The following is a 9,410-nucleotide window of genomic DNA, read 5'->3' as shown; positions in this document are numbered from 1 at the left end:
TAAGGTTAAATTATTTTTTGTCATCTATTTTATATATGCTTTGCGGGCACAAATATAAATTGCTTTAATCCGCAGGAATTACATGCATTTTCCCATACTTTCAATTGGAATTGCCTCTGTTGTTTGCTACCATATTTCCATTAGAATACTTCGTCTCTCCGTTACAGTACTATTCGATTATATAGAAATTGAAACACATTCATACTTAATAAGTGACAATACCCAATCTACTCAGTCAATCTCCATTAAATGTTTTATATACAACATGTGATAGACTTGTATAATCTTTTATGTATTTCCTGTAGAATGATATTGCTACGAGTACCAACTATTTACCTCACTCATTCGGGAGTTTTATTGTAGAACACAATTTTTCCACTTTTGTTTCAGGATTTTACTGTATTCTCATTTACTGATCTGGTATGCCACGTACAGTTGTGTATTTGTCAATAATACAGTGAAGCTGTTTTTGAAAAACAAACTAATCGTTAATCTGATAAAACTGTATATGTCTTTCAAGAAAAGGAGGCGCATGGATGTACATTTCGATGAAGCAAGAATCGAACACGTATCTCGGTTCAATGTTTAGGTTTTATCATTGATAGTTAGTTTAAATAGAAGAAAACAATAACATTATGATCAGTAAGTCAAGCCCATTGATATTTTTTATGAAAAGCTGGCTTAGTATTATATCAATAGATCTTGTGCACAGTGCATTGCCGTGTTTTTCAGTCTGGGATGTAATATCGAGCTACAGGGTGGGGAAATTCTAATAACACAGTAATGAAAAGAATGTTAATGCAACAACAAAATCAATCCATTTGGATCATACTGGAAAAGAGTAAGAAATTTGAAAAAAATGCTTTAAGTTTCTTAATATGTTAACTTTTCCATCATTATATATATTCAGAAGCATCTTGATTGCATTACACGATCGTGCAAAACTGTATACCAATGAGACTGCTCATATTCATAAAGTAAAATAGAAAACAACTGATGTGCCTTCGGCACAGGTCGCAAAACGTATGTCGATATTCTGTTATTAAATAATTAAATTATACAGGAACTGCCAAGAAACGTGCAGAGTCTCAAAACTTATACTTTCCCTGCGACTCTGAAAAAAAATGTTTCATGAAGAAAGAATTTTAAACAGTAAGTATCCTGTGACCAGTGAATATTTATATATCACATTAACAGAAATTCGAATATTATTCTTGTTTTGAGTCATTCATGTGCAGTTAAGATTATTAATGTATGTTGTAGCACCACATTTTTAAACTGTTTGGTAATTGTCTTATCATAGGACACATGATGTAAATCACTGTGTGTTGTAAGACTTCGTGTGTTAAGTATAAAATAATAAGCATACTTTGTAAACTACTATTTGTATGTGTTATCTACCCTACAGGCATAATGAATAGTCATTTTTCTGATTACAGAAATGTACACAGTGTAATTTAGGACCAATAAAGTCTCAGTCATAGACGGAGAAACACAACAGCCTCTTAACATCTTTGTTGTTTTGCTTAGCAAGTAATAGTCATTACTACAGTTGGTTAATGAGCCAGAGTTTGAAAATTTGCTTCTGATCATCTCTAGAACATTATATATGAAAATATCACATCTACTTCACTGAGAAAATTTTCTTTCATGGTCTTTTGAGGAACTACATTCTATGTTCTTACATACATCATGCATTTGTGCAGAGAAAAAACAGATTTTCCTGCCTACATCTTTTCTAATTTAGAAAACAATGTAGAATCTCAGCTCTAACACATGGATAGTTTCTATATTTATGAGTTGTCAGCCATAGGCTAATAGTGGGAGAAGTTTTTGTGTTGTTTCCTAAAGCCACGCCAAATTTATTATACAATAGCTGCTTTATGAATGTTGAAAGTATAATTCATGACTTATGTTCCTTTTGGGTAGCTGACTAACATTGACTGTCATTAGAACGATTAAATGATTTGTGAAATACTTTTGCTAAGGTGCCAGCAAACAGAACAAGTTTATAAATTAGTTTTACAAGGCTTTCACCTTAGGATTACACATAATCCTCCTCAATGAACTTGCAGATACATATTATGTCAAATGACCATTTCAGCAGCGTTTGTGTTACCAGGATTCAGTTATAATACCAAGCACTGTTACACTGGTACCTTGGGAACATTTTTAAGTGCCGATTTATGTAAGTACCTACAGTCAAATGTTTGTCATTCAAAGTATTACGTGAAGAATAAACAGTCACTCAGTAAATAAAGTAATAAAACCATATCATAATGAAGGTAAGACAGGGAGACAAGTTTAGTTAGGTAAATAAAGAGGCAAATTACAAATTATATGGTAAGAGCTTTAATGAAAGCAAAAATGAAATACAGATAGTAAAAAGTAACTAATAGTCATATAGAGTAAATGAAATTTATGAAATTGCAACAAATGCGTCTTGTCAATAACCACCCTAAAGTCCACATGTATTTCCAGTTGCATATACCAACATTGTTTGCTTTGTAACTTCCAAATAGCACAATACGGTCAGTCGACTTGTCGACCCACTGCAAGTTTTATAACTTCGACCTGCAAGATAGCAGAGATTTCACAGGGAACTAGAATCCATATTGGAACACTCCTCCGACCGTAAGAAAATTAACTGGAGGAAGGCACTTCAGGAAGGATGCTTTCACAACACCCATGTTTAATTAGCACTCGTTAACTGAACTTGTAACTGTAGCTACGAATAATTGACAGAAAGTGAAGTAAAAATTGAAATGTTTATATGCTTATAATCCCGCTACCAAGTAACGGTTTGACTGGATCTGTATATTTACATAAAACATACATAGTTATCCATTCAGCACAAGAAGGTAATTTTAAAGGTAGTTTTATATTTGAATGAGAATCTACCAGGTGATACTATCAAGCTTTACAGGCTATAAGTTCAATTAATGACATTTGTACCACATGAAAAAAGTAAATACACTGTTGATAGTAGTAAAACGTTTATTCGACTAACCCTGCTATAAAAGCAAAAGTACACGGCTGGCCGTTCTGGCCCTAGTGGGCTAGTCGGGACCGCCCGACAACCACGTCATCCTCGCTCAGTAGTGTCACTAGATGCCGTTCGGAAGGGTGTGGGGTCAACACACTGCTCTCCCGATCGTTGTCGGTTTTCTTGATCTCGTAACAGCTGCTTCTCACGTAAATAGCTCCTCAGTTGCCTTCACAAGATTTAGTTAATCGAGCCTGGACCCTCCACATAGCAGCCAGAAACGCTGAACACTGTGCTGTGTAGGCGGACAGCTGTAGTAAAGCAAAACAAATACTCTGTAATGAAGTTCATATTAGTGTGTCAGAAATGAAACAAATTGTGGCTTCCTTTCGCCAGAAATACACAGAATAAGAAGTAGGTAAGATTGCACTGAATCTAAATATAATATTCCGTACATTCAATTATATCTAAGCTCATCGGACAAAAATTAGACGCCGGCCGAAATAACCGTGCGGTTCTAGGCGCTACAGTCTGGAGCCGAGCGACCGCTACGGTTGCAGGTTCGAATCCTGCCTTGGGCATGGATGTGTGTGATGTCGTTAGGTTAGTTAGGTTTAATTAGTTCTAAGTTCTAGGCGACTGATGACCTCAGAAGTTAAGTCGCATAGTGCTCAGAGCCTAAAAATTAGACACCCCTAGAACAATCACTACAAACATCACTTAACACAGGATAATTGCGCCCCTGGACTTGATAACTTACTGGATTCGGTTAGGAAGTGAGTCCGCAAGGTTGTGCAGGAACGTCGCATTCAAGTTAAGCCAGTCGATCGTGATCTGAGCTCGTATTTCCACCGAATTGCGTGGAAGCTGGAGTCAGTGTTTTATCCGCTGCTCCAACACGTCCCACAGATTTTCTACTGGGCTCAAGCCAGGTGATTTTGCAGGCCAGTCGAGATGTAACAGGGTGTGGGGTGTTCAGAAAACCAATCACATATTCTTCCAGCCCTATGAACTTTGCTGTTTTTACGTGCCTCTGTGAGCAATGGCATCTTACGAGGTCACCGATATTTTCTCTCGGAAACAGATGAGGACGGACCTCCATTCACTGCCTGCAAAATTGTTGTCGGGTTTGGAAACATTTTGATTCACAAGCCGTGAAACGCGTCTCCAGTACTTCTCAGTCAGGATCTTCTTGCGACCACAATCCTGAACCTTCTGCTTCGAAACACCAAGAAATCCAGCAAATTCACACATCATATGGCTATGGACACAGTCACACACGTCTGCCCCTTTAGCCACTTTATCGCGTCCTTATATTTACCCATGTTTCCATACAATATCTGCTTAAAACATAAATGTCTGAATTACTGCAGCTGGCTTATGCTTGCATAGAGGCAGTGCGCCTGCAGTTGAACATGTGGCTCGATCGTTGTTCCAACTCTAAAGGCGTAACGATTCATCTATCTGTGTGCACTCGGGTAGCTAGTTCTTTTGTCCGGTGAGCTTACGTATCTAACCGAGCTTGCATAATTTCGATCGACGACTGTAAAATGAGTACGATAAAAAGCAAGTGAATGAACATAGTGTATAGACAACATTTCTGAAATTAATGTTTCGAACGAAAAATTTAGTGTCTGCAAATACAGATATACTGATGCCAAATTTACTGACTAGTATTTAACTTACATGTGTACGGCACGGCCGTTCACTGTGTGGATCCGTCCCTTGGTTCGTCGCCACCGGAAGACACGTCCCCTACTGAGCAGCTGCAGTCCATCCACTCGCCTGACGTCTGTCTGTCTGGAGACAGACTTGGAGAATCTTCCGATAATTTCCCTTCTAAATCTTGGTCGTCCCCTAACAAAGTTGTGGAACTGTACCGAGTCTCATCATCTGTTACGAGTTCCTCTGCAGATGCACAAAGCGAACCGCCCGAGAGATCTCCCTCATCGGAACCATCTTCTCCAGAGCTTCGTACCGGAGAAAAGCCTCCTGTCCACTCGTCTGACAAGCCGTCCAACCCAACGTGGGCCTCCCAGTCGCCGTCGCTGCAGTCCCCGTCTTCGTCGCCAGTGTCGCTCTCCTGATGGAGCCTCTGGGCTTCCAGGTCTCCCACCGGGACGAACTCGTCTGCGCTGTCGCAGCCAGAGTCGCTGGCGCCGTCGTGGCCGTCCAGTGGCTGGTGCTCCCCCGCCCTCCGTATCTCCCTGCGGTGGGCGGCCATCTGCAGCAATCCCAGGCGCTCTCCCTCCAACTGTGCGTTGCAGGACTGCGTCTGCTTACAGATCTGCTCCCTCGTCCACTCCATTACTTCCTATGAAAAGTGACATACTTACCAATTGACCAAAAGAAGATTACCTACATATGGACGGGTGCACTTTAGTTAAAAGTAACTTAACTGAATGAAACTGATATGACGTTTCAGTGGAATGCTTCTGATACAAAAACACGCAGTATTAAATAAATACGAATTATAAAATGGCTCTGAGCACTATGGGAGTTAACTTCTGAGGTCATCAGTCCCCTAGACTTAGAACTACTTTAACCTAACTACCCTAATGACATCACATACATCCATGCCCGAGACAGGATTCGAGCCTGCGACCGTAGCGGTTGCGCGGTTCCAGACTGTAGCGTTTAGAACCGCTCAGAAACATCTTTAATCCACATTTTAAAACAGCATGGGTAGAAAGGAGTTGCAGCTCCAAAATCAGTTAGCGGGAGAAGAAAAGAACATTGCGACTGAACACACTGTATATTAAAATGGCAAGTACACAATACTGAGTGGAGGAGGAAGGGTTCCACTTATAAGAAGAAGAATACATTGGCTTGCCCCTAAGCAAGGCACTTCAGTAAACTACTGTTCGTTCATGGAATGAAAAACTGTTGCGATAATAGCGAAAACTGATTATATTTGGGAAATTCGGTACGAAAGTGTAAATAGTGGTACTAGAAATCACCAACGTACTGTGATGTTTGGGAGCAAAAGCCGGCCGTTGTGGCCGTGCGGTTCTAGGCCCTTCAGTTTGAAACAGCGTGATCGCTACGGTCGCAGGTTCGAATCCTGCCTCGAGCATGGATGTGTGTGATGTCCTTAGGTTAGTTAGGTTTAGGTAGTTCTAAGTTCTAGGGGACTGATGACCTCAGATGTTGAGTCCCATAGTGCTCAGAGCCATTTGAACTATTTGAGAGCAAAAAATATTTCCAAAAATTGTGCTTCTCAACAAAAAGTATTACACTATGAGGAGAATACCTGAGTCAGTCCGACTGTATGAGAGACCAGAAGCACCTGCTTACCTCAGCTACCTGTCACCTCGCTGCGGTCTGAGCTGCTGCTACCGTGCGACATCCGCCGTGCCCACAGACTGAGTGAGGCAAGACTCGACGCGAGTGAAGGACAGGGGCAGGGGTGGGGGTAGCAGTTTCCACCCCTCCCGCTCATTCCCCTCCTCTACTAACATTCTTATCTTCGGATACTCAACGTAGCTGCCGAACTGCTTCATTTGTGTGGTGCTTTATCATGAAAGCAAGAAAACAATTAAACCTCGATTTTTCAATAAGACATCTACGATAACATTTGATTCTCTTTTTATTAACTTTCGTTACCTTTCCTCGTGAATGTTTATTATCAAATTTACGTATGTTTTTGTACATTTTAGGTGGCCATTCGCCCATCTTTCTGGTCGGTGCACTGTACACCCCTTCTGCTATATCTTTGGAAACTAATATTTTAATTATTTTCACAGCAGGCTGTAGCTTGGCAGAACCGTTACCGTTGAATCAATCGAAATGTTTTCCAAATACAGCCCAACTAGTCTGTTTGCTTTATTAGTTTTGTTATCATTTCGAACATTACATTTAGTATTACCGTCTACCAGCGTAATACCAAGTAGTTACTGACACTGATACAGCAATGTGAACTAAGGTATTTCCAATATAGACGCTTTAGTCTACATCACCTGTTGCACTCAACGCTGTTGAAACACAAAGTGTACTCATTATCCATGGTGTATCGGAAAGAACAATTAGATTTAAAAAATGGTTCAAACGGCTCTAAGCGTTATGGGACTTAACATCTGATGTCATCACTCCCCTAGGCATAGAACTACTTAAACCTAACTAACCTAAGGACATTACACACATCCATGTCCGAGGCAGGGTTCGAACCTGCGACGGCAGCAGCAGCGCGGTTCCGGACAGAAGCGCCTAGAACCTCTCAGCCACGGTGGCCGGCAAGCCGATTTAAAAAAAAAAATAAAAACTATTTTGTTATTTGAGATATGTGCGTGAACAACGTACTGTTGGAAAGAGCAAACGCTCGAGTTCTACACGGTTGCCGCTAGGTAGCAGCAGTGTGTGCTCACTTCAGTTCCAGTAAACATTGTGCATGGACGACAGAAAGCGTTTTGCGTTCTACGATTTGCGCGTTGTGAAGTAAAGGATCTACACTACTGGCCATTAAAATTGCTACACCACGAAGATGACGTGCTACAGACGCGAAATTTAACCGACAGGAAGAAGATGTTATGATATGCAAATGATTAGCGTTTCAGAGCATTCACACAAGGTTGGCGCCGGTGGCGACACCTACAACGTGCTGACATGAGGAAATTTTCCAACCGATTTCTCATACACAAACAGCAGTTGACCGGCGTTGCCTGGTGAAACGTTGTTGTGATGCCTCGTGTAAGGAGGAGAAATGCGTACCATCACGTTTCCGACTTTGATAAAGGTCAGATCGTAGCCTATCGCGATTGCGGTTTATCGTATCGCGACATTTCTGCTCGCGTTGGTCAAGATCCAATGACTGTTAGCACAATATGGAATCGGTGGGTTCAGGAGGGTAATACGGAACGCCGTGCTGGATCCCAACGGCCTCGTGTCACTAGCAGTCGAGATGACAGGCATCTTATTCGCATGGCTGTAACGGATCGTGCAGCCACGTCTCGATCCCTGAGTCAACAGATGCGGACGTTTGGAAGACAACAACCATCTGCACGAACAGTTCGGCGACGTTTGCAGCAGCATGGACTATCAGCTCGGAGACCACGGCTGTGGTTGCCCTTGACGCTACATAACAGACAGGAGCGCCTGCGATGGTGTACTCAACGACGAACCTGACTGCACGAATGGCAAAACGTCATTTTTTTCGGATGAATCGAGGTTCTGATTACAGCATCATGATGGTTGCATCCGTGTTTGGCGACATCGCAGTGAACGCACATTGGAAGCGTGTATTCGTCATCGTCATACTGGCATATCACCCGCCGTGATGGTATGAGGTGCCATTGATTACTCGTCTCCGTCACCTCTTGTTCGCACTGACGGCACTTAGAACAGTGGACATTACATTTCAGATGTGTTACGACCCGTGGCTCTACCCTTCATTCGATCCCTGTGAAACCCTACATTTCAGCAGGATAATGCACGACCGCATGTTGCAGGTCCTGTACGGGCCTTTCTGGATACAGCGACTGCTGCCCTGGCCAGCACACTCTCCAGATCTCTCACCAATTGAAAACGTCTGGTCAATAGTGGCTAATCAACTGGCTCGTCACAATACACCAGTCACTACTCTTGATGAACTGTGGTATCGTGTTGATGCTGCATGGGCAGCTGTACCTGTACACGCCATCCAGGCTCTGTTTGACTAAATGCCCAGGCGTATCGAGGCCGTTATTACGGCCAGAGGTGGTTGTTCTGGGTACTGATTTCTCAGGATCTATGCACCCAAACTGCGTGAAAATGTTATTACATGTCAGTTCTAGTACAATATGTTTGTCCAATGAATAGCCGTTTATCATCTGCATTTATTCTTGGTGTAGCAGTTTTAATGGCCGGTAGTGTACTTTCTGTGGATTTCGCTCCGTCGTGCGCTGAGCGCTGCGACCTTTGATAATAGAGGCGCTTTTGAACTTGGGTTTGCATCTCATTGTAGCCCCTGAGGCAGAAAGAGTGAATCAAATATTAGGTGCGTTTTTCTGTAAGTTTAAGAAAGACAACAGACACACATATTAAAGACTTTAGCCATCAATAATTTATTTTCCATCACTATTTACAACGAGCCGACGGCCTTGTTGCAGTGGTAACACCGGTTCCCGTCAGATCACTGATGTTAAGCGCTGTTGGGCTGGGCTAGCACTTGGATGGGTGACCACCGGGTCTGCCGAGCGCTGTTGGCAAGCGGGCTGCACTCAGCCCTTGTAAGGCAAACAGAGGAGCAACTTGATTGAGAAGTAGCGACTTCGGTTTCGGAAATTGACATACGGCCTAGAGAGCGATGTGCTGACCACACGCCACTCCATATCCTCATCCAGTGACGCCTATGGGCTGAGGATGACACGGTGGCTGGTCAGTACAGTTGGGCCTTCATGGCCTTTTCTGGAGGAGTTTAGTTTTTATAATGATCTGCCAAAGCTGGGGT

At 42.4% G+C, this 9,410-nt stretch overlaps 1 pseudogene; it reads left to right on the top strand.

Annotated features, from left to right (window-relative positions):
* The first annotated feature begins 9,050 nt into the window (after nucleotides 1–9,050).
* Nucleotides 9,051–9,168, top strand: LOC126206496 (5S ribosomal RNA; annotated as a pseudogene).
* The last annotated feature ends 242 nt before the right edge of the window (nucleotides 9,169–9,410 follow it).

This window comes from Schistocerca nitens, chromosome 1 (assembly GCF_023898315.1).
Source record: "Schistocerca nitens isolate TAMUIC-IGC-003100 chromosome 1, iqSchNite1.1, whole genome shotgun sequence".
NCBI classification, from domain to species: domain Eukaryota; kingdom Metazoa; phylum Arthropoda; class Insecta; order Orthoptera; family Acrididae; genus Schistocerca; species Schistocerca nitens.
Note: the sequence above shows the minus strand (reverse complement) of the source record. Positions and strands in the feature narration are given on the sequence as shown.